The sequence below is a fragment of the Suncus etruscus genome, chromosome 3, assembly GCF_024139225.1.
Source record: "Suncus etruscus isolate mSunEtr1 chromosome 3, mSunEtr1.pri.cur, whole genome shotgun sequence".
NCBI lineage: Eukaryota > Metazoa > Chordata > Mammalia > Eulipotyphla > Soricidae > Suncus > Suncus etruscus.
The window spans coordinates 103,269,982-103,294,906 of NC_064850.1; the positions used below are offsets into that span (position 1 = coordinate 103,269,982).

Consider the following 24,925-nt stretch of genomic DNA (forward strand, 5'->3'; position numbering starts at 1 on the left):
GAAATATTCAGAGCTGTGAATTTTTGGTCTACTTAAATTTTTGTTCTATTGTTTACTTTGGTGGGGGATAGGGTGGAGCAGGCCATACCCAGAAGTACTCAGTGCTATTCTGTTTCTGTGCTCAGGTGTGACCCCCCTGGCAGTTATCTAGGGTACCATAATGTGGTACAAGGATTGAACCAGGATTGGCTTTGTTATTGTCTCAAAAAACTGTGTCCATTAACTATCCATGTGTTTAAAATGGATTTTTTAATTGTGCATTTTCGGGCCGGTGCAATAGCACAGTGGGTATAGTATTTGCCTTGCACACAGGAGACCCAGGTTTGATCCCCAGCATCCCATATAGACCCGTGAGCCTGCCAAGAGTGATTCCTGAGCACAGAGCCAGGAGTAACCTCTGAGCGCCACCGTGTATAAACCGTCCCCCAAAAATGCATTTTCTAAATCAGCAAAAATTGAGAAAAAAATTCAGTAATTTGTAGGGCCAAAGTAATATAGAGTGCTTACACCGCTCACCTGTTTTAGATCCCCAGTACCAAACATGGTATCTCAGGCATCACCAAAATTCACCTCTAAGCACAGAGTCGAAGGAAGCCCATAGTACCCCATAGAGTCATTATGCTCTTTTCTGTTTTGAAGGTAACAAGCCTGCAGCCTAAGGAGATGATGAGACCTGACACTGATCCATTGCTTTAGAGCAGTGTTTCCCAAACTGAGCAATACCAACCTGTCTCAAGTGTTTTGTTTGTTCACCTAAAAAAGGCTAGATTTCTAGAGGGATTCTTTGTCATTTTTCTGAAAGGGTGATGTCAGGCCTGAAAAGTCTGGAAACCTCTGATTTAATACATTGTTGGCAGCACTGCAACTGGCCACGTTCAAGTGAGAACTGGGTGGTGCATGCTGGCATCAATTTGTTAAATAAAAGATAATGCTCTTAAAATTTTCTTCAGGAACTGCTTTGCAGAAGCACTAAACATGTTAAAATTATTTTGTAGGAAAAGCCCATAAGCAGAAACTCAGAAATACCTTTATTTCTGCTTTCCCTTTACTCTCAAAATAGTCAGCAAACCCAGAAAATATAATGGAAACATATTACCATCCAAACGTTCATTAAATCTGATAATATCAAGGATCCATCCTGTTTATCCCAGAACTACAACGTGCTTTCCAAGAAAATAAAATATAAAAGTTTCTAGCACATGATTCTAACAATATAAATATTCTCTGAAACAAAAAGAAATCTGAATATTGCACCTACTTTCCCTGTGCTCTGGAATGCAGGAAAGTCATCATTTTTTGCAGTCTCATATGTTAGTGTTTCTCTTGTCTCTGCAATGGGGCTCAAACATGTTTAATAATTTACATATTCTCTGCTAGTTTCTCTCAGATTCCCAGATTTTCATCAATGTCCCTCTCAACACAAGAACCTTTGCACAGTAGTACTCAGCAAGAGAGAAACATCACTAGGGATAGCCCAGGAACACACAAAAAAAAATACAGGGGCTGGAGAGATAGCATGGAGGCAGGGTGTTTTCCTTGCATTCAAAAGGATGGTGGTTAGAATCCCGGCATCCCATATGGTCCTCCGAGCCTGCCAGGAGTAATTTCTGAACATAGAGCCAGGAGTAACCCCTGAGCGCTGCCGGGAGTGACCCAAAAACCTGGAGCAATAACGTAGCAGTAGGGAATTTGCCTTTCATGTGGCTGATCCAGGACAGACCTCCGGCATCCCATATGGTCCCCCAAGCCAGGAGTTATTTCTCAGCACATAGCCAGGAGTAACCTCTGAGTGTCACTGGAATGTGGCCCAAAACCCAAAAAACAGCAACACAACAACAAAAACACAAAAATTTCCTTTGCTACCCTATGTTCAGCACAGTACTATGCACAAAGGTCAAATCCAAATGGATTAAAGACCTTGATATTAGGCCTGAAACCATCAGGTATATAGAACAACACAGAGGTAAAACACTCCATGACATTAAGACTAAAGGCATCTTCAAGGAGGAAATTGCACTTTCCAAACAAGTGGAAGCAGAGATAAACAGATGGGAATATATTAAGCTGAGAAGCTTCTGCACCTCAAAGGAAATAGTGCCTAAGATACAAATGCCAGCCATAAAATGGGAGAAACTATTCACACAATACCCATCAGACAAGGGGCTAATATCTAAAATATACAAGATACTAACAGAACTTAAGAAAAAACATCTAACTCCATCAAAAACTGTGGAGAAGAAATGAACAGACATTTCCTCAAAGAAGAAATAAAAATGGCCAAAAGACACATGAAAAAATGCTCCACATCACTAATCATCAGGGAGATGCAAATCAAAACAACAATGAAATACCATCTCACACCACAGAGACTGGAACACATCACTAAGAACAAGAACAATCAGTGCTGGTGGGGATGTGGAAAGAAAGGAATGATTATTCCTGGTGGGAATGTTGTCTAGTCCATCCTTTTTGGAAAACAATATGAAGATTCTTCAAAAAACTGGAAATTGAGCTCCGATATGATACAGCTATACCACTCCTAGGGATATACTTTAGGAAAACAAAAATACAATTCAAAAATCCCTTCCAGGGGCCGGAGAGATAGCATGGAGGTAAGGCGTTTGCCCTTCATGCAGGAGGTCATCGGTTCGAATCCTGGTGCCCCATATGGTCCCCCGTGCCTGCCAGGAGCAATTTCTGAGCCTGGAGCCAGGAATATTCCCTGAGCACTGCCGAGTGTGACCCAAAAACCACAAAAAAAAAAAAATCCCTTCTTCACACCTATATTCATTGCAGTGCTACTTACACTAGCCAGACTCTAGACTCCTTCAACAAATGGATGGCTAAAGAAACTGTGGTACATATACACTATGGAATCTTATGCAGCCATCAGGAGAGATGAAGTCATGAAATTTTTCTATATGTGGATGTACATGGAATCTATTATGTTCAGTGAAATAAATCTGAGGGAGAGAGATAGACACAGAATAGTCTCATTTGTCTATGGGTTTTAAGAAAAATTAAGGACATTTTTGTAATAATGCCCAGAGACAATAGAGATGAGGGCTAGAAGGACTGACTCACAATATGAAGCTCACCACAAAGAGTGATGAGTGCAGTTAGGTAAATAACTACACTAACAACTATCATTCCAATCTTAATATGTGAGATAAGTAGAACATGCCTGCCTCAAATACAGGCAGGATTTGGGGAGGGGAATGGGTGGCATTGGTAGTGGAATGTTGTACTGGTGAAGGGGGGGGGTTTGTTTATGACTGAAACCCAACTACAATCTTGCTGTAATCATGATGCTTAAATAAAGATTTAAAAAACCTTCAGTTAGAGAGCACATAGTAAACTCAAAGCAAGAAGAATTAGAAGAAATGAGTAAGAGGAGACAAACAAGCAGATCACTATATAAGTAGAGTACACAAGAGTCTATATAGCATTCCTGTATTACAATAGTAAACAAGGAGAGAAAAAAATTAAATAACATAGTACAGATGTTAAGGATTTATACATAACCAACCCCAGTTCAATACTCGGCACTACTTATTGGTACCCTTATTGGTACCTTTAGTACTCCCAGGAATGATCCCTGAATGATCACTGAGTGTGGCCCAGAACACACCACCTTCCCAAAGAGATCACATTTACAACTGTGTCCTAAAATATTAAGGACTTCAAAGCAATTAAACAAAGGCAATTAAAAACTATTTATTAGGGCCGGAGAGATGGCATGGAGGTAGGGCCTTTGCCTTGCATGCAGATGGACAGTGGTTCGAATCCCGGTGTCCCATATGGTCCCCTGAGCCTGCCAGGAGCAATTTCTGAGCATAGAGCCAGGAGTAAACCCTGAGCGCTGCCAGGTGTGACACAAAAAAATAAATAAATAAATAAGTAAATCTATATATTATAAACTAACTAACTACTGAAAAATTAGACTTATTCTTTCATGTTTGCCCTTAAACACGTACCTATGTCTCTTGTTTACTAGTTCTTTCGAGCCCCTGTTCTTTCTTCTTGGCAAAACACGGTGGGTGTTCTTGAGTTACTTCCGGCTCTGCACTCATGAAAAGACACCTTCCCTATACTGTTGCTCTGTCCCTCCTTGGTCATTCTTTTAAAAAAAAAAAAAAAATATATATATATATATATAATACTTAATATAATAATATATAATATATTAATAATATAATAATATATTATATATGTATGGAACGCTTCACAAATTTTCTTGTCATCCTTACGCGGGGGCCATGCTAATCTTCTCTGTATCATTCCAATTTTACTATATGTGCTGCCAAAGCGAGCACTCCTTGGTCATTCTTGATCTCACATCTGTCCCTTTCTCCCCGTTAGCGTCTCTCTAAATTTCTTTCCATTAGAACCACTTTGCTTCACAAAAAAGAAAAGAGAAGACACAATGAAATGGAAAAGTATAACTTCATGGATTGTAAGAATTGGCATTGTTGGGCCCGGAGAGATAGCATAGCGGCATTTGCCTTGCAAGCAGCCGATCCAGGACCAAAGGTGGTTGGTTCGAATCCCGGTGTCCCATATGGTTCCCTGTGCCTGCCAGGAGCTATTTCTGAGCAGACAGCCAGGAGTAAGTAACCCCTGAGCACCGCTGGGTGTGGCCCAAAAACCAAAAAAGAATTGGCATTGTTAAAATATAGATTCAGTGTTATTTCTTATCAAAGTTTCAGTGGCATTTTTCAAAGACATGAAATAAATACTAATGAAATTTGTATGGGATTGCAAAATTTCTTAAATAGCTTAATCAGTCTTTTTTTTTTATTTGGTTGCTTTTTGTTGTTGAGCCACTCCTGCCATTTAAAATGTTCTACTAGTCCTATTTCTTCAAAAGAAAAAAAAAAAGGACTGGAGCGCTGACACAGTGGGTAGGGCCTTGCATGGGGCCACTGCAGGTTCAATCACTGGCACCCCATGTGGTGACCCAAGGCTTTCAAGAATGATCACTGAGTGCAGAGCCAGGAGTAAGTCCTGACCACTGCCATGCGTGTTCCTCTCTCCCTCCCAAGTAAAAAGGGGACTAGAGATACAGGAGTAAGTTACATGCCTCACCAAATTCCGTTGTGGCACCACATATGGTCTCCCGAACACTTCCAGGAGTGATCCTGGAACTCAGAACCAGGAGCAAAAGTATTCTTCACTAAACACAGCCAGTGGATGAAACACATCTCTCCCCCAAACCAATAAAGATAAAAATAGATGGATAGGATTTATATTGATAATAAATTTAATATCATCAAACTATTAAGTTGTTTCCCTTGCAAATGATTGACCTTGGTTTAATCTCCGACACCCCTAGTGGTCCCCTGAGTCCCACCAGAAGTGATTCCTAAATGCAAAATAAGGAGTAAATCTTGAGCACAGCTTAGGGTGTGGCCCCAAAACAAACACAAAAGATATTACTATGAGTGAACGTGAAGTTTGAAAATATTGAATTGGTTCCATCTGCTCCATTTTGCTGAACTTTTAACTTTTGAAAACTGTGTTGAACAGCAGAAATTTTTTCTCTGTCTAGAACTTATTTTCCTGCAAACTATCAAGATAACTTTTTCTTTTTCTGTTACCCAAAACAAATTTGATTAAAAGTCAATGAACTGTGAAAAAATAATGTTATATATGTTATCAATCCTAATCCTTGGTAAACCATTTTGTGATCCCATCATTCTTCCCTATTATTCATTAACACTCTTTAAAGTTTCCTTGTTTGAAGACCCCCCAAAAATACTTTTTGAGTTGTCATTTGAATCTATGTCTTCAATAAACAAGTCTCCAAGATCCCTTCAAATATATATTATTCTTTTATTTAAGTCTTCTTGTTTTGTCGTAGCAAATCTGACAAACTGTGGAAGTCAGAAGAAGGAATTAAAGCTTTATTTCTTTTATTTTTAGTGCCACACAAAGCAATGCTCAGGGATCACTTTAGCAGGACTCAAGGGACCAACCATATGGGGTGATTGAATCAGGGTCAGCCATGTGCTTGGCAAATGCAAGCCCACCGTAATATCACTCTGGCTTGAGATAAGATTTTTTTAATTTTATTTTTATTTTATTAAAGCACCATGATATACAATGTTGTTATTCATAGTTGTCTTTTAGACATACAGTGTTCCAGCACTAATCCCACAACCAGCGTCTTCTTTTCTCCATTAAGTTTCCTTTACGGGGCCCGGAGAGATAGCACAGTGGTGTTTGCCTTGCAAGCAGCCGATCCAGGACCAAAGGTGGTTGGTTCGAATCCCGGTGTCCCATATGGTCCCCCGTGCCTGCCAGGAGCTATTTCTGAGCAGACAGCCAGGAGTAACCCCTGAGCACCGCCGGGTGTGGCCCAAAAGCTAAAAAAAAATTTCCTTTACACACACACACACACACACACACACAACCATCCACAGCCTGCCACTTGACAGGCAAATTTTTTTAAGTTTGGTTCTTGAAGTATGGATCTCCTGTTTTCAGTGTTGTTGATACTGTGGCATGCATATTCAGCTCTATCATTCCTGTACACACCAATATATTTCACTCTTGCTCTCTATTACTTTCTATCTACAAGATAAAGCATTTTTAAATGCTGAAAGAATAGTCAGGGCTGGAGAAACAGTACAAGGATTAAGGTGCTTGACCTGTGCTTAGCCAACCTGGGTAATATCTCCCAAGCCAGGAGTGATTCCTGAGAACAAAGCCAGGAATAAGCCCTGAGCACTACTGGTCAATAAAACTTTCATTACAAGCTTTTATACATTTTAAGAAATTTACAATTATTTTTATATAAAATAATATTATGCTGACAGCATATCCCAGTTTGAACTAGCCACATTCAAGTTATTAGCCATTTGTGTGGGTAATAGCTACTGTTTCAGACAATGCAGTTTAGAACAAGAAGTTGAAGGAAATGTTTACAGATGAGACAAGACAGCAAATTTTACTAATGACAAACTCAGTTCCAGAAGGCCAGTGGGATGGCTGAGGGTCAGGAAAGGATGAGAGTATGAATTAGATGAGAGAATCTTCTGAATTTTATGAAAATAACATTCCAAATATAACAGAAGATCATGAAAACTTGAACATCTGGAATAACTGAGGCAAGCTGGGACAAAAATCTGAAAGGACTTGTCCCCAGGGCTTCTGTGCAAATGTGGATAACCAGCTGTCAGTATAGTCTCCTTAGGGAACTATTTTCTTATGCAATTGTTGATGAAGACACTGAGGACATAGGAGGGGGTAGATAGGAGGGAACCCACTATTTCATTGTGGTGCTTCTTGGACGAGGCATCAGAGCCCCTTCACAGTCCTGCCTCCCCAGACACTTGTGAGCAATTAAAATAAGTGGCAAAAGAAAAAACATATATCCCCATCAAAAAAATGGGGAGAAGAAATGAACAGACACCTCCTCAAAGAAGAAATACAGGGGCCGGAGAGATAGCATGGAGGTAAGGCGTTTGCCTTTCATGCAGGTCATTGGTTTGAATCCCGGCATCTCATATGGTCCCCCGAGCCTGCCAGGAGCAATTTCTGAGTGTGGAGCTAGGAGTAACCCCTGAGCACTGCTGGGTGTGACCCAAAAACCAAAAAAAAAAAAAAAAAAACAAAGAAGAAATACAAATGGCGGGGCCGGGCGGTGGCGCTAAAGGTAAGGTGCCTGCCTTGCCTGCGCTATCCTTGGACGGACCTCGGTTCGATCCCCGGTGTCCCATATGGTCCCCCAAGCCAGGAGCAACTTCTGAGCGCACAGCCAGGAGTAACCCCTGAGTGTTACCGGGTGTGGCCCAAAAACCAAAAAAAAAAAAAAAAAAAAAAAAGAAATACAAATGGCCAAAAGACAAATGAAAAAATGCTCCACATCACTAATCATCAGGGAGATGCAAATCAAAACAACAATGACGTACCATCTCATACCACAGAGACTGGCACACATCACAAAGAACAAGAACAATCAGTGCTGGTGGGGATGTGGAAAGAAAGGAATGATTATTCACTGCTGGTGGGAATGTTGTTTAGTCCATCCTTTCTGGAAAACAAAATGGAGATTCTTCAAAAAACTGGAAATTGAGCTCCCATATGATTCAGCAATACCACTCCTAGGGATATACCCTAGGAACACAAAAATGCAATACAAAAATCCCTTCTTCACACCTATATTCATTGCAGCACTATTTATACTAGCCAGTCTCTAGAAACAACCTAGATGCCCTTCAACAGATGAATGGCTAAAGAAACTGTGGTACATATACACAATGGAATATTTTGCAGCCTTCAGGAGAGATGAAGTCATGAAATTTTCCTTTAAGTAGATGTACATGGAATCTATTATATTGAGTGAAATAAGTCAGAGGGAGAGATACAGACACAGAATAGTCTCACTCATCTATGGGTTTTTTTTTTTTGTGGGGGAGGGGGTTTAAGAAAAACTAAAGACATTACTGTAATAAGATCCAGAGACAATAGAGTGGCTGGAAGGGCCGGAAGGACCAGCTCACAATATGAAGCTCACCACAAAAAGTGGTGAATGCTATTAGGGAAATAACTACACTAACAACTAGCATGACAATGTTAAAAAATGAGGGGAGTCTTGAATATAGGCAGGGGTGGGGGCGAAGAGGTGGCATTGATGGTGGGAATGTTGCACTGGTGAAGGGGATATTCTGTTTATGATTGAAACCCAACTACAAACATGCTTGTAATCATGGTGCTTAAATAAAGATTTATTTTAAAAAATAATAAAATAAAATAAGAGGCAACATGGGTGGGGGACTTGATAAGATTTATTACTTTGAGCAAAATGTCTTTTATTTGAGAAAGATAACAGTGAAATCTATACCCTTTAAAATAAGTTGTGTGTGTATATATGTATATATATATGTATATGTATGTATGTATATATATATATATATATATATATTTATATATTTGGTTTTCGGGCCACACCCAGTGGTGCTCAGGGGTTACTCCTGGCTGTCTGCTCAGAAATAGCTCCTGGCAGGCACAGGGGACCATATGGGACACTGGGATTTGAACCAACCACCTTAGGTCTTGGATCGGCTGCTTGCAAGGCAAACGCCGCTGTGCTATCTCTCCGGGCCCCAGTTGTATATTTTTAAGGAAACAAAGAATATACAAAAGGACTGTGGTAAAGGCAAAAAAAAATAGATGATAAATAAACAGTGAGGGTTGGTTGGGCACTAGAAAGAGCTGGTAGAGTAGAAAAAGAGGAGGGTGTTTGAAAGATTGATGAGATGTTCCCTGTCTACCCTTGCTTTCAGAGTCCCTACAAAGGCCAGGTGGGTGGACAGGTAGCTCTTGTGCTGTGGCCCCTTTCATGATGACTCGAGCAAATATGTACTGAATTCTCTCCACACTCACTATTTTACCCAGCAGGTTGTCTTTTTCTCCCACTGATTCGCCAGTGACTGGTCTCTCATTTGGATCTCGATTTACCTCCTCAGAACAATGAACAAATCACTTAAAATCATAGATCTTTATGTTGCAGGTGTGAGAAGTGACTTTCACCAAAAAATGTAGGTCTCCCAGGTGTCTCATGAATCATGTTGCAGGTCACCTGACTCATGACTACATTCTCAACATTGCAGAGCATTCTGGAAACAAAAATAGGGGGCCAGAACAATAGTACAGTGGGTCAGGCGTTTGTCTGGAACACAATAGGCCTAGGTTCAATCCCAGGCTTAATCCCCAGCATACCATATGTTCGCCTGAGCCTTCCAGGAGAGATTTCTGAGTGAGAGTCAGAAGTAACCCCTGAGCACCGCCATATCTGACGTCCACTTGATCAACATGGTATGGGGCTGGTCTCCACCACTAGAGTTCTTGAGAGCTGTGGATTCAAACTAGAGTTAGGAATTGCTCTTTGCAGGAACTTTTCCAGGAATGTAGTCTTCCCTCACAGAAAATAATTTCAGGAGGAGACAATTGTGAAGTGAACAAGTTTTTATTTAGAGAAATGTATGAAGAGGCAAGGAGAGAGATAAATGTTCAAGAGAGTACATGGGCTTCATCAGAGGAGAAATGTCAATAGTATACATCTTAGGTTGAGATGCAAGTGAATCCCCAGGATAGAGAATCTATCATAGTGAAATAAAGGAATTATATAACCCAGGTTGAGTCGTGGGCAAATTTCCAAATCACAAAATATCTAGTAGCTCATTTTTACACAGATGGTTTTATAATAGGGCTTTCCCCAAACTATCTGACCTGGGTAAGAATCAGTTGCTAGGGCACTGTCAAGAAGAGCCTTATTTTTTTTTTATTATTGTCCTTTTTGTATTCTTACCAAAACTTTTTTCTTTTCTAAAACACATTCTTCTCTAGAAGGTTCCTCAGTTTCTGCATCTCCAAAGAGTTCAGGATTGCAAATGGATGTCTACATGTCTTTGGGATTCCTCAGAGGTAGTCACTAGGGACCCACCTAAAAAAACCTCATTAGTAACATATGCATAAATACATACATACATAGCACATTCACACATATACGTACACACACACACACACACACACACACACACACACACATACAGTCTGCCTCCTTGAATCTGTTTCTCCATGTTATTTGGCTACTTAAGAACCCCTAGCCAGCACTTTACCATTCAAGTGCCTCTAAGTCACAACTCATCTGCCTCATACACATCCAACACTGGTAACAATAACTGACATCACTAAACTGACATCTTGTTTTATTCCAAGACATTTCTTAAAAGTTTAAGAAGGTGGAACTGTCCAGTTATTGCCCTCAAAGAAAAGGTGAAACCAGTATTCAGCACCAGATCTGAAAGTGTAAGACTAAGCAGAAAGCAAGCAGAAAGAAGTCCTGTGAGAACCTTTTTCAAGATACATGTCCAAAGTCAGGACTCTAATCCCTGGGAGGGGCTTGATGGGAATTTGTCCCTGAATTTAAAAGGACTATACCAGGCCAGAGGGATAGTACAGTGTGTAAGGCTCTTTTTGTGCATGTGGCAGTGATCGATTTGGTCTCTAATCTCCAGCATACTATATGGTCCTTCAAAGTACATCAGAGTAACCTCTAAGTGCAAAGCCAGGAGCAAGCCCTGAGCACCAGTGGGAATGGCCTAAAAACAAACACACAAATAAATTAAAAGGACCAGTTGATCCATTTGCATCTTTGTGTGTAACATTATCTGAATCTTGTACTAAACCAAGCCTATGAAGGGAGTTCACTAGTTAGTACAAATTTTGAATAGCATTGAATCAATTTATAGGGCAACTCTTTGGCACTTGCTAAATGAATTCTAAATTGGTTTTACTGTAAACAGCTCACATTTCCCTAGTAAGTCAGACAATTTCCTCTTATGTAGAAAGGGATGTTAGAGACTTTTCTGAGCATGTGACTTTTCTAAGCATGTGTCCCTGGGACATGCCCCATCTCCATCTGCTCCTACATCAGCATTCTCCTTCCCTCCTCCCCTATCATACCACATCAAGCCCTGGTAGTAGCCCACTGACATCCCGGTGGTCCAAAACCATGCTGGAGACAGAGGCTGAGTCACCTCAACCCATCACCACCTCCTCTTCAAGGAAGCACATGCCAGAATAAAGAAAATGTCTTTGCAGACAAACTCCCTTTTGCTCGGAGGCATCATTATCTACTTTGGAGCAGCACCATTTTTTTCTGCTTACATTTTTCTCCCTTGTGACTCTAAAACTAGAGTATAATTCTCTAGAACTAGTATAAGTCTGGTTCCCCCATTTACTATCAGGGTGCTTTTGGACCTCTCGGTGCCTTCAGTTTCCCAGCTTTTCAGTGACAATAACAGTAGTAGATTGTGTTTCATTCCGGTAAACACCTGGGAAATATCGGCTATTTTTATGACAAAATCTTTGTTATTTGCTGCTCCTTAATGGTCCCTGTATAACTACAATTTACTCTTGGTTTATTTCTTGAAGCCGTTAGTTTTCAGTCTAAATTCATCTTTCAGAGTCATTTGAGCTCTCCCAAACCTATACACAACTACATTTATCACCAACTTTTCCTATGTCAGACATCAAATAAATCTTCCACTGACAACAGAAAGTTCAATACCTAAAGCCAGTCTACAACCTCCTTTCAACATTTAATTGTTGGAAAAGTTTGTTGCATTTTATATGTCAGGAAAGTTGTTCTATCAGTGTGCTTTAGGGTAGTTTAATGAAAGATTCTTTCAGTAAACTGAAATTTCTTCAAGAGTTAACCATGCTCATGCTAACTTTGACAGCTTGACTGGTGCTTTCTCTCCAAAAGAAATAAAGGCAAAGAGAATCCAGCACAACATTCTTAAGATGGGGCTCTTTGGGGGGTCTTCAAGGTATATGTATATTCAGGATATGTTTATTTTTTTTAAAACATCTCTTAACTCAGGTAGAAAATGGCTAGTAGTTGAAGTAAAACCACACTTTGTCCTCTTGGCGAAAAATTTCAGGTGAAGACACTAATTCCAGAGATGGAGCTGTTTCTCCTTTGTTGGAACATAAGCCTGAGGCAGTCATTAGTCTCCTGTGTCCTTTTGCTCTCAGAATTTTCAAGTATGGCAGTAGACAATTCCAGTTCCTTTTCAGAGTCAGTCTGGGACATCTTTAATTATCCTTAGGTCTGTTTGCCCTGGAGTTAAACATCTCCAAGAACATTTCAAAAAGCCAAAGTAAATAAACAGAGGAAACCTTTTTTTCCGCTGCTCACAAATTGATTTTCCCAGCTATAAAAAGATATTTCAACTGACAGGAAATAGTTTCCTGACTGACACGCTGTCTCCTGAGGGGAAGTTTAACTTCTGATCTCTCTGCATTTCAAGTCGATTAGAGAATAATTCCACCTTTCTTTGAAGGCCTCCTAACATGCTGTCTTGGATAATTAGGTGTTCAAGTCATGAGCACCTTTATATAATCTGAACCTGATGATCCTTTTAAGTCAGCCAACTCACTGGGAAATCCCCATCTTAATCTCTAATTGGAGATGGTCTTTTAATTAGCCCAGGGAATAAAACCTGGGCAATCATTTTTCCTTTACATCTGCTTATATAGTTCAAGGGGGCAGCAAAATATTTTTTAACATTAAGTGATCCATTTCAAAAAGATTCACTTAACTTATCACATGTATTAACTTCTTACTCTGCTGTAACAATTTACTACCATATTAATGGCTCAAATGAAATGAAGTAAATCAGTAGTTTTTGACACCCTTACCCCTGAAAAGTAACAGCAGTTCACAGTCAAGTAGTGGAAAGCCTCTGGTTTAATAAATAACACAAATTCATTGCATTGTTACGGTTCAGGATATAAAAAGTTTAAAACCTAACTTTGATACTAATAGAGGTGAAATAAAATCAAAGTAGAAATAAATAAAGTAGAAACTGGAGGGGGAAAGCATGATAGAAAAAATAAGTGAAACTAAAAATTGTTTTTCTGAAAAGCTAAAAAAAATGAAACTGATTCAAACTGGAGCATCCAAGGGGAAATGTCTTTACTTTTTTTTTTTTTTAGATACTACAAACAGCCTTTAAAATAAAATAAGGACCACTGTAGGTGAAGCTTAGCCTACACATGGTTGACTCAGAGCTTGTGATAGTGATGCTTAAGAGGGCCATACTCGTGGTTCTGGGAAATCTAGATAAAGTCCTAAAAAGCTAGCCCAAGACCACACACATGCTAAGCATGTGATTTACCACTAGAGCTCTCTCTTGCCAGGTCCCTGCATTAACATTTCTTGCCTAACAGCTATGAAAATCACAACTCACAACTAATAGAAAACTGGACTTTATTGGTAATGAACTTAATTTGAGAAGGACCTATCAACATAGACTGGTGAACAGCTTAAAGGAGGAGTATGGAGACTGCTTATGCAGCTGCAATTAAGGAACATACAATGAACATAAGTTATATGTAAAGAAAATAGCAGAGAAATGTCATGGGGGTATGTTTTATAGTGTAATAATGGAGACCAAGGTGGTTAGAGACCAACGAGGACTTTACTACAGTCATCACTAGCCAGAACTGGCCCAGGCTCTTTTCAGTACAAGCATGTTCTTAAGGTTCCACGTTGGCCCTATCACAACTAATAGAAGGCAGTGGGGCAGCTTCTCCCAGAGAAAGTCTGTCACATCTTCGAAACTACACACCTGTGTAGCGTGTAAATCAGACCAATCTATTTTAGCTTTTCCTAACTCCAAAGAGTCCTTCTAAATTTTGAGGAGGGAGGAAAAGGAGCTAAGTTTCAAAAAAGCTTTGACAATAACAATAGTCTCATTTTCATTTTTAATTTCCTATCATGTTTTATTTTCCTCTTGCATCTCTGTTATAACTTCCCTCCTGATTACATGTAGAGCCTACTCAGATAAACAAAAATAAACAAATATAACACCTCCCACCTCCATTTTAAGATCCTTTGCCTCTTCAAAGTTCCTTTTTCTATAGAAAGTAACATTTTTAGGGGCTGCCTGAGCAGTAGGCCTTGCACATGGCCAACCCAGGATGGACCCAGGTTCCATCCCCTCGCAATCCATATGGTCCCCCAAACCTGCAAGGAGCGATCTCTGATCATAGAGCCAGGAGTAACTCCTGAGCCCCACTGGATATGGCCCCCCAAAATAAAAAGTAACATTTTTCAGGTTAGGGATTTGGAAAAAATACCTTGTGGTACTATTATTTAGTCTAATATATTTTAATTTTGTTGTTGTTGTTGAGAAGAAACCCTTTTTTTAAAAATAATTTTTATTTTGACCAAAGTGGATTACAAATCTTTCACAGTATATTTTACGTACATAGTGACATTGAATCAGGGGCATTCCCACCACCAGTGTTGTACTCCCTCCACCCCTTTTCCCAGCATGCATTCCATATCCCCCTCCTTTGGCTCCCGGGCTGCTGGTATAAGTGGTCCCCTCTGTGTCTAGCTTGTTATAGATTGGGTATTAATTTTGTTGTCATTGGCTTTGGATTTGGTGTTTAAATTTGATCATTTTTGTTTCTACTCAATGTTCATATGATTGGTTAGTCTTGGTACCATCCATTGTTTCCCCCTCAATTTATGAGGCAGAACAAGATGATTCAAATTATGTGATTCTGTTTGAAGGAAAAAGAAAAAAAGGGGACAAAAAGCAAACAAGCAAAAAATGAGAGGATTCCATCTAGAGGCTATAAATATCAATTAAACAGAAGAAAGGGAAAAAGGAAGAAAAACATAACAACAATGGAAAATAACAAACTACAAAAAAACACCCTAGAAGCACCACAGCAATGAAGACAACATCCAAACAATAACCACAATAAAAAACAAAACAAAGCAAAAAATGAAAGAAAAATAAACAAACAACATCAATAAAAAAATTTGTGCTTCTTCTTTTTTTTTTTTTTTTGCATAGGCACAGTAAATATTGGAGAGATTAGAAAGGGAATTCCCTTGGCCTAAGAGTTACAGGGTTTATCCACCCTTGAAGCATACTGTCATGGAAATAACTATAGGCTCCATACATGCTCTTTTACTCTCCCCTAGGTCCTTTTGTGGTGTCTGGAAACTTTCCACTCGGTCGTGGATGATAAAATCAGGCCTCTGTGGGCCAGAGAGATAGCATGGAGGTAAGGCATCTGCCTTTCATGCAGGAGGTCATCGATTCAAATCCCGGCATCCCATATGGTCCCCCGTGCCTGCCAGGAGCAATTTCTGAGCCTGGAGCCAGAAATAACCCCTGAGCACTGCCGGGTGTGACCCAAAAACCACAAAAAAAAAAAAAATCAGGCCTCTGTAACTAGAGATCTTGGTATTATTTGCACAGGTCATAGGATGGAGCCTAGGATGGAGACTTTCTTTACAGTTCTAGAAGTTCTGTTCTATCGCTGTTGTTTTAATCAGTCTTCTATAGTTGGCAGTCTTGGTTTTTGCACCAAATCTAGGATGAAGCTTAGGATAGAGTCTTGCATTATGTGTCCAGAAGTTCTGCTCAGCTGCAGTTATCTACGTCAGACCTCTGGAATTAGAGATGTTGGTTGTTGTACAGATCGTAGGCCAAAGCCTAGACGACGGTCTTTCTTATTGGTTCCAAGATAAGTTCTGTCCAGTCATGGTTGTCACAGTCAGTCTTCTGTAGTGAGCGATCTTGGCTTTTGCACAGATAAAAGGATGACGTATCTTCTGATTTCATCTTATTGTTAGGTGGTAAGATAAGACAACCTGCTCTTAGACCAAGTTGTTTCCATTCCCTCATTGTCAGGATGTCATATCAAAACTGGCACATGTTACTGTCAGAGCAGTATTAATAATGTCCCAGAGGGAGTTTGGTTCCTGAAGCTGTTGTGGAGAACTGTGTCGGTTTTATGTCTGAGATCTAGGGTTTGGGGTTGATGGTCCTATCGAGTCACATGGAGTCTAATTTGGGGCCACATGACATATGTTCAAGATGGGAGGCGCCCCTGTATTGTAAAATATATGAGTTCTTATCCCTAGTAGATAAGAGCTTATTTCTTTACATTAATTTTTTTCTTTTTTAATATGCCTTTGCAAAAAGAAATGGTGTTGTATTATATTGCTGGTGCATTTGGGGGTGAGAGTGTCAGGCTCCACCATCTCTGTGCCCTGGTTTTGACCTGAGCTTTTATCCGAGACAGGACTTTTTCTTGTAGGTTTTTGTACCAAGCAGAACCAAAACAGATGAAGTTAAGGAAGAGAAGAAAACAAAAACAAGACTATATATATATAATATAATATATGTAATAATATAATATACATTTATATTATATTTATATATAATTATATAAAAAGGAAAAATAAATAAAAATGAATTTTAAAAAAGTAATTAAGGGAAAAAAGTGATATAAGGAGACTACCTTACATTTGGGTATAAACAGGTTAAGAAATAATATTATAAAGGTATTAAATATATAAAGGAAATATAGGCTTCCCCATTATTTTGAGATATTCTTGTGGGGTGTGGAATCCAGGGCACATTTTCATCACACACCCTGGTCTTGTTGAGTTTGAGAAATGATTTGCAGCATAAATGGCTTGGGTAGAATTCTTACACTGGGGGTCCTTCTGAAGCTGAATCCAGTATCATGCAACAGTCTACATTTGGGGAAGGGGGTGGGAAGGAGGGCCACAGACATGAGTCAGCAGGAGTATTGGTTGTAGTTTCTTGCCAGGGGATGAGATGTGGGGCTGAGAGGGTGTCCGTTCACTTGGGAGCTGGGTGATAGCTTATTGGGGCAGGAGGTCGGTCTTGATACCTAATGGATTAAGAACTGAGGGTAAAGAGCATTAATTAAGTGGGATATCAGATTGGGATTGGGAGGTGAAGAGTTAGTAGGATTTCTGAAGCTGGGGAGGAGGGATGGGGGCTATAGACACTATAGGCATGGATTGTTTACAATTTTTTTTTTTGGATCTCAGAGAGGAGTCCTCTGACTATATACCTATTCCCACATAAAGACATACATTAGTGATCTATTCATAAGGTGTTGTTAGAGGTCTGACCCTAATAGAATGGGTCTAAGCTCTTAAGGACTGGTTTAATTAAGATAAATAATTAGCTTAGGTATATAATAGAAAGAGAAGGGAAAACAAATGGTGATAGAGGAGAAAAGAAAAATAAGTAACTATAGTAAAAAAATTTTAAAAATTAAGTAAATTAAATAAAAGAGATTGGGTCAGTGCATCGAAGTTGGGAGGTTTTCCCTGTTTCTAGGCATTTCATCAGTGATAGGGTTGGGCCTTGCTAAATTAAGGTTTCATGGTTAGATAATGGCTGGAGCAGTTTAGGATACACATAGGTTTTGCATCTCGAGTACTAAACAATGTGGTAATGAGGTCTACCTATGTAGGTGGTTACCCTATTTAGTATTGTCTGCTGCATCTTATGTATCAAAGTTCCTTTTCTAAAGAGAAACTAGCAATGTGGGTTTTATTTGACATAGATTGAACTGATGAAGAGGAGGAAGAAGGGGAAGAGAAAGAGGTGAAGGAAAGAAGTTTTTCCTGTATCACAGAAATTTATTTTTTGTTCCTTTTTTTTTCCATTGGAATTTAAACAATTTTTGTTTTTTTATTTTATCTTTAATTAAACACTGTGATTACAAGCATGACTATAGTTGGGTTTCTTTGAAAATCTTTCTCAATACACAGACTTGCTAACTAATGACTACTCAAACTGCTGAGCTTCTAATCTACCATATTTTCCGGCATATAAAACAACTGGGCATATAAAATGACCCCCTAATTTTGCAGTTAAAACATAGATTTAGGCCTATATTCGCTGTATCAGACAGAATGTTCCTGTGCTGCAACTGTATGTACCACAGTGAGCCAATCACAACAAGCAAAGGTTCAAAGGTTATACTGGTAATAGACTTCCTCTCTGACTCTGGCCAATCTGAGCAGGCCTTTTACAGTGTAGGTTCGGGTCCAGAACATTGTCTAATTTGCATGCATAAAAAGCCTGCTTGGATTGGCTGAGTTAGAGAGGCAGTCCAAGCAGCCTTGAAGTGATTGGTCCCTTATCATAAGCACCTGGCAATTCCCTGGTGGTCAGTTAATCTCCCCACTACATGAACCAAACAACACCCCATCCTCGGACCTTAGCACTGAACCACCAACACGGTTAGCTGGGTTTTGCCAGAAGTGGCCTGAGTACTGTTTGGGAGCCCTCAAGAAAGAGATTTGGAAACTCCGGGGCTGGAGAGATAGCATGGAGGTAAGGCGTTTGCCTTTCATGTAGAAGGTCATTGGTTTGAGTCCTGGCATCCCATATGGTCCCCTGAGCCTATCAGGAGTGATTTCTGAGCGTGGAGCCAGGAGTAACACCTGAGTGCTGCCGCCCCCCCCCCAAAAAAAAAAGAAACTCTGCGGCCTGTTTTGTTTGTTTGTTTTGCTTCGTTTAGTGGCATATTGAAACATTTTTCGGGATATACTCGGCGTATAAGACGACCCCGATTTTTGGTTGATTTTTTTTGTTTCAAAAGTCGTCTTATACGCCAGAAAATACGATATCTGACTGGCAACTCCAGCAGTAGAAAACAGTGCCCATTTTCCAAAAACTTCAAGAGAGGATATTTTTTTGTCCCTTTCTTGGTTCTGAGCATAACATTGACCTCTCCTTGCTGTAACTAAAGGGATATGGAACTCTAATTGGCCAGCCTTAAGTCAGGTCTCTGGAATTCCAGTCTCTGGAATAAATATCTGGTCCAGGGCAATAAACAGAACCTTCCCCCAGATAAAGGTACAATTAATGGAAGAAAGAGAAATGGATGATGGATGAGTAAAATGAAAATGTTTACTACATCTTATATATATTTTAACAAGGTATCTAGAGAAAAATTACCATTTCTTTTTAAAATTCAGATTCTTTTGTCCTTGATCTGCAGTGTTAATTGGTTGTAAGATATTAGATACCGGTTTTAGTAAAGAATTCTCTGAGTTGTAAACCAAGCTGCAAAAAGTCATGCTACACCATATGAAGCTGAAAGCTGTTAATCTTGGGAGGAGAGTGCAGGCCAAGTTCCTCACCTTGCTGAAGTCACACCAGCTGCACCCATCACCCACAATTGTCACTTCACCAAAGGCCCAGCTTCATCATTTTACCACTGATTTCTGCAGAGATGCCAAACCAACCAAAAACTCCAGGTATCCTGGTATTTGTACCAACATCCCCAGGACTATTTTTGGACTGAGTGCAGACACCGGTCCCCACCTTCTCATACTTCTAGAAGGCCTGAAAACTGAAATCACAGCCCACGAAAAACTCAATATCAGCAGTAGAGCTTAGAATTCTAGGACCGAATGGCCACAAAAGCACAACAACTCCAAATTTTTCAATATTGTAGGAACGCACCAATTTAGACATCAGTATAGATTCAAAGTCACCTAATGTTCAGAAACAAAACATCAGAATTATCACTAGCAACAAGAACTTTGTAAACCTTCTGACAAGGATTTAATGTCCTATTGAAAGATACAGTAATCTCCACATATTTTCTTGTTGCTGTATTTTTCTTCTTTTTCTTTTCTTTTATAGTTTTATTACCACTTACCTGTAAACAAATGTATTATGAGCAACTATGTAATACATGGTCTAAAAAATAAAGTAATTTATATTCAAAAATGAATTATCTTTCCTCAGAGTGAGAATCAGTGAAGGTCTCTGAGTGAATCATAAAAGGACTATTTTCTTACTAAAATGAATAGATACTCTAGGATTACAAGACCACATCATAAAAAGCTGAACCATTGCTAGATCTTTTAACCCTGAGGGAATTTTTTTTAACAAAGTAAAGCAATTCAATTAACTAGAAGATCAAATGACAACAAGTAAAGCATGATGTTTAGGGTCATATATACATATATTCTCATTTCCAGTAAGGCACACATAAATAACAGTTAGTGAAACAAGGTCTGAAATTTCAGAACTTTGATGATTAAATAAAATAAAAAAGAAGGACTAAAAGCTTTCAATGTTATGGATTGTAATGTTTCTTTTCACAAACTAGTTCTTGGATTCCTAAAGCTAAAATAAAATTATTTCTAAATAGAGTATTGTTTCTTCATCCAAGACTGAATATTCTTGGATATGTATATTCATCTGATTTTAATTTTTCTCTTACTTAAAAAACATGACAGGAAAAATAGAAGTAAATAATTGTATGGATAAATGAATCTTAAAAGCACACAATTTTCATGTTGAGTATTTGATATTTCTGTTATAAAATTATAATCTTTACTTTCTTAATGTTAAAAGAGAATAGCCTATAAAATAGACAAGTATATGCTCGGTTAAGGAATCAAACTGCAGGGGGCGTTGCTTACCTAACTTTTTTTCTACTTTGAAAGAAAATTGTATTGCAATTTTTAGCGGGGAATTGTTTTTGCTTCATAGAAATAGCAAGAGGAGTTGTTTAAACCCATACAAAGGTAGACAACTGCAAAGTTAACACAACTAAATCTTCACTGAGAAGTGACTATTATATTTATTATTATAAGGAATCAACCATGTTGTAGAAAGTGAGAGGGGGTTAATCATAAACTCAGTTTTTTCTTATTCAATTTATCTGAGTTTATCTGAAACACAGTTAAAAAGTATTTAACTCTGGGGCTGGAGTGATAGCACAGTAGTAGGGTGTTTGCCTTGCATGCTGCTGACCAGTGACAGATTCTGGTTTGATCTTCTGCATTCTATATGGTTCCCCGAGCTTGCCAGGAGTAATTTCTGAGTGCAGAACCAGGAGTAACCCCTGAGCACTGCAAGGTGTGGTCCCGCACCCAAAAAGAAAAGGAAAGAAAAAGTGAATCTTACAATGGTTTCAACAAAAAAATTATTATTATTGGGGGGGGGGGTTGGGGCCATACCTGCGGCACTCAGGGGTTACTCCTGGCTCTGTGCTCAGAAATCACCCCTGGCACGATCAGGGAACAATATAGAATGCTGAGGATCGAACCTGAGTCTGTCCCTAGTCAGCATCATGCAAGGCAAATGCCCTACATCTGTGCAATCTCTCCAGCCTCTAATAATTTTTGACAAAGTGATAGCACAGTGGTAGGGCATTTGCCTTACACGCAGCTGACCCAGGATCAATGATGGTTCGATTCCTGAATGTCACGGTGTGTGACCCAAAAGCAAAAATGATTATTTTTAAAAGGTATTTAACTTCTGGCTCCAGGGGTGAGGTCTGGTGTGTATGCTTCGCATGTAAAAGATCCCAGGTTCCTTCTCTGCTGCTGGCTAGTGTCCTGAGCATTGGTACCCCCTAGTTACCCCTGAGCACTGCCAGATGTATCTTTCCCCACTCATAAAACTGTACATTTAAAAAAATCTAGTTACTGTGGTAGTTTTGAATTAATATTGCATTAGTGATGATCACATTGCTTAACCTGATTTTTTATAGTAAGTGTGTGTGTGTTCACCACTGAAAACCCAATTCTGTTCTTTACTGTCCATTTTTTCCTGTTTCTATTGATTTGCTATTTCCTCTTTGCTCTATCTTTCTGTTGACCACTATTGGTCTTCCATAATAAAAGTTTGTTTTATTTAGTTCATCTGTACTGTGTGTATGCATGTGTGTACACATATGAGATATGTATGAATAAAATATTTATAATTTTCTTTTGCTTATTTTATTAAGCATGATACCTTACGAATTCACCCAGCTCACTGCATGTTACCAGTTTTCATCCCATTTTGTATCCCATTTTGTATATATGTATATATATATATACCTTCTTTTTAATTAACGTTAATATTAAGGGATTAAGTCTGTAATCTCACTGTACTGCATCTACTTTCAGAGTGCCAACACTGTCTCTGGGTCCCTTCTCATTTGCAGCCCCTTCTCATTTCATTAGCAGTTTCAGTTCTATAGGTAGAATCTGAGGATTTTCATTGGCTGTTATCTGTTCCTGTTTCATAATTATAATCCACATATGGGTGAGTTCATTCTTTATCCTCTTTTTGTTGTTGTTTTTCATCTACACCTGGTGATGCTCCTTTTTCTGCACTCCTTAATCACTCCTGGAGGTGCTTGAAAGTCTACATGGGATAACAGGAATCCACATTGGGTTGGCTACATGCAAAGCAATTGTGTTAGCTGCAGTACTATCTGTCTCTCCGGCACTATTTACCTTTTTTTTTTTTTTTTGACTTATTTTATTTATCATCACACCCTTTAGTTAAATCCAAGTTAGGACACAGAGAGCTATTGCAGTAAGTAAGGTACCACAGCCTTGCACTTGGCTGGGCTGATTAAGATCCTCAGCATCATATGTGGTCTCCTGGTTCCTTCAAGAGTAATCCCTGAACACAGAGACAGGAGTAAACCCTAAGCTTAGCATGTATGACCCCAACCCTCAAAGATTTCAACTTAAGACTGAATGTATTCCATTGTGTGCTGTTTGTTTATTTGTTTGTTTGTTTGTTTTTGGTCACACCCGGTGGCAGCTCAGGGGTCACTCCTGGCTCCATGCTCAGAAATTGCTCCTGGCAGGCTTGGGGGACCATATGGGATCATGGGATTCGAACCACCATTCTTCTGCATGCAAGGCAAACGCCTTACTACTCTGCTATCTCTCCGTTCCTACCATTGTGTGTTTTTACCTCAACTTCTGTCCATCTGCTATTGGCACTTAAATTGTTTTCAGATCAAATATTGACTATTGTTATATAGCACAGAGCATTTGACTATGAATATTTTTAAATCAGTATTTATGTGTTCTTCGGGTAAATGCTTAAGTGTGGAATTACTGGGTCATATAAAACTCTAGTTCTGATTTTTTGGAGAAATTTTTTAAACTTTTTTTGATAGAGACTGAGCCAGGCAGATCCACCAAAACTGAACAATAATAAAGTTCCTTTATCACTGCATCCCCAGAAGCAGAGGCTCTAGACATTTCAAAGTGGGTCATTATAATTGATGTGATTGTTTGATTGATGATGCTGAACACTTTTCAAACACTATGCCTGTTGGCCATTGGCTACCTGTACTCTTCTTTGGGAAAATGCTTTTTTTTTTTTTGGTCTCTTTACACTTTTGTTTTATTTTGTTTTGTTTTTGGGCCACACCCTGCTGAGCTCAGGGATTACTCCTGACTCTGCAATCAGAAATCACTCCTGAAAGGCTCAGGAAACCACAAGGGATGCCAGGGATCAAACCCAGGTTCATGCTGAGTTAGCAGAGTGCAAGGCAAAAGTCCTACCGCTGTGCTATCACTCCAGCCCTTCTTCACTTTTTTTTTTTTTTTTTTTTTTTTTTTTGGTTTTTGGGCCACACCCGGCATTGCTCAGGGGTTACTCCTGGCTGCCTGCTCAGAAATAGCTCCTGGCAGGCACGAGGGACCATATGGGACACCGGGATTCAAACCAACCACCTTTGGTCCTGGATCGGCTGCGTGCAAGGCAAACGCCGCTGTGCTATCTCCCCGGGCCCCCTTCTTCACATTTTTAATAGGCTCTTTGCTTTTATATTAAATTTCATGATTGTTTAAATATCTTGGCTATTTGCTTTGCCATGTTGTCTGGCAAGAGAATATTTTTCTTCTATTCGGTAGGTGTTTTTATGTTAGCAATGATTTTTTTTATTGAACATAGATATATATGTGTCCTTTTAAGTTTGTGTTTTGTGTTCTTTGTTTGCTTGGATATTATACTTTTCATTTCAGTATATTTTGATCCTATTTTTATTTTGAATCCCTCATAATACTTATCATGTAATTCTAATTTCTTTGTCCTCTGTACTGTCATTTATTTTTCATTCAATTTTAGGTCTTCCTGGTTCTTTGGTATGACTTTTTTAAATTTAGATATTATGGAACAATATTTTTTTTAATTTTTATTAAATCTCCTGTTTAAACTAGTGTCTACCAGAGGCCAGAGTAACAGTTTGGTGTTAGGGCTCTTGCCTTGCAAACATTTGACCCAGATTCAATCCCCAGCATCTTATTTGATCCCCACACACCCTACCCCTGTGCACAACTGGGAGTATACCTGAGTGCAGAGCCAGGAGTAAGCCCTATGCATTGCCAGGTATCGCCCACATAGAAAAACGAAACTAGTCTCAACAAGACTGGGAAAGAAGAACTGGGTGTTCTCTGCTCATTATTGCCAGAAAAATTAAAGTTTCAGGTTCCCACTTGTTACTGTTAGATAAGAGAACAAGAGGGCCAGAGCGATTGTATAGTGAGTAAGTTTGTCTTTCACACAGCTGATCCAGGTTCCATCCCTGGCACCCCCTCAGTCTCACAAGCCTGCCAGAGCTATCAGTGAGCATAGAGCCAGGAGTAGGTCCTAAGCACTTCCGGAAAAATCCTTGGCTTCATCCTAGGATCAGTGCAAAAACCAAGAACACCAACTACAGAAGACTGATTAAAACAACAGTGATGGAACAGAACTTCTTTTTTTTTTTCTGGGGGGCGGGGTGTCACACC

The 24,925-nt window shown here is 39.3% G+C and overlaps 1 non-coding gene across 1 annotated transcript; it reads right to left on the minus strand.

The window, feature by feature from the left end:
• Window positions 1-4,209: 4,209 nt before the first annotated feature.
• LOC126004596 (U6 spliceosomal RNA) lies at window positions 4,210-4,316 on the minus strand. The gene has a single exon (XR_007493866.1). It is a non-coding gene; the product is annotated as a U6 spliceosomal RNA (small nuclear RNA).
• Between the last annotated feature and the right edge of the window lie 20,609 nt (window positions 4,317-24,925).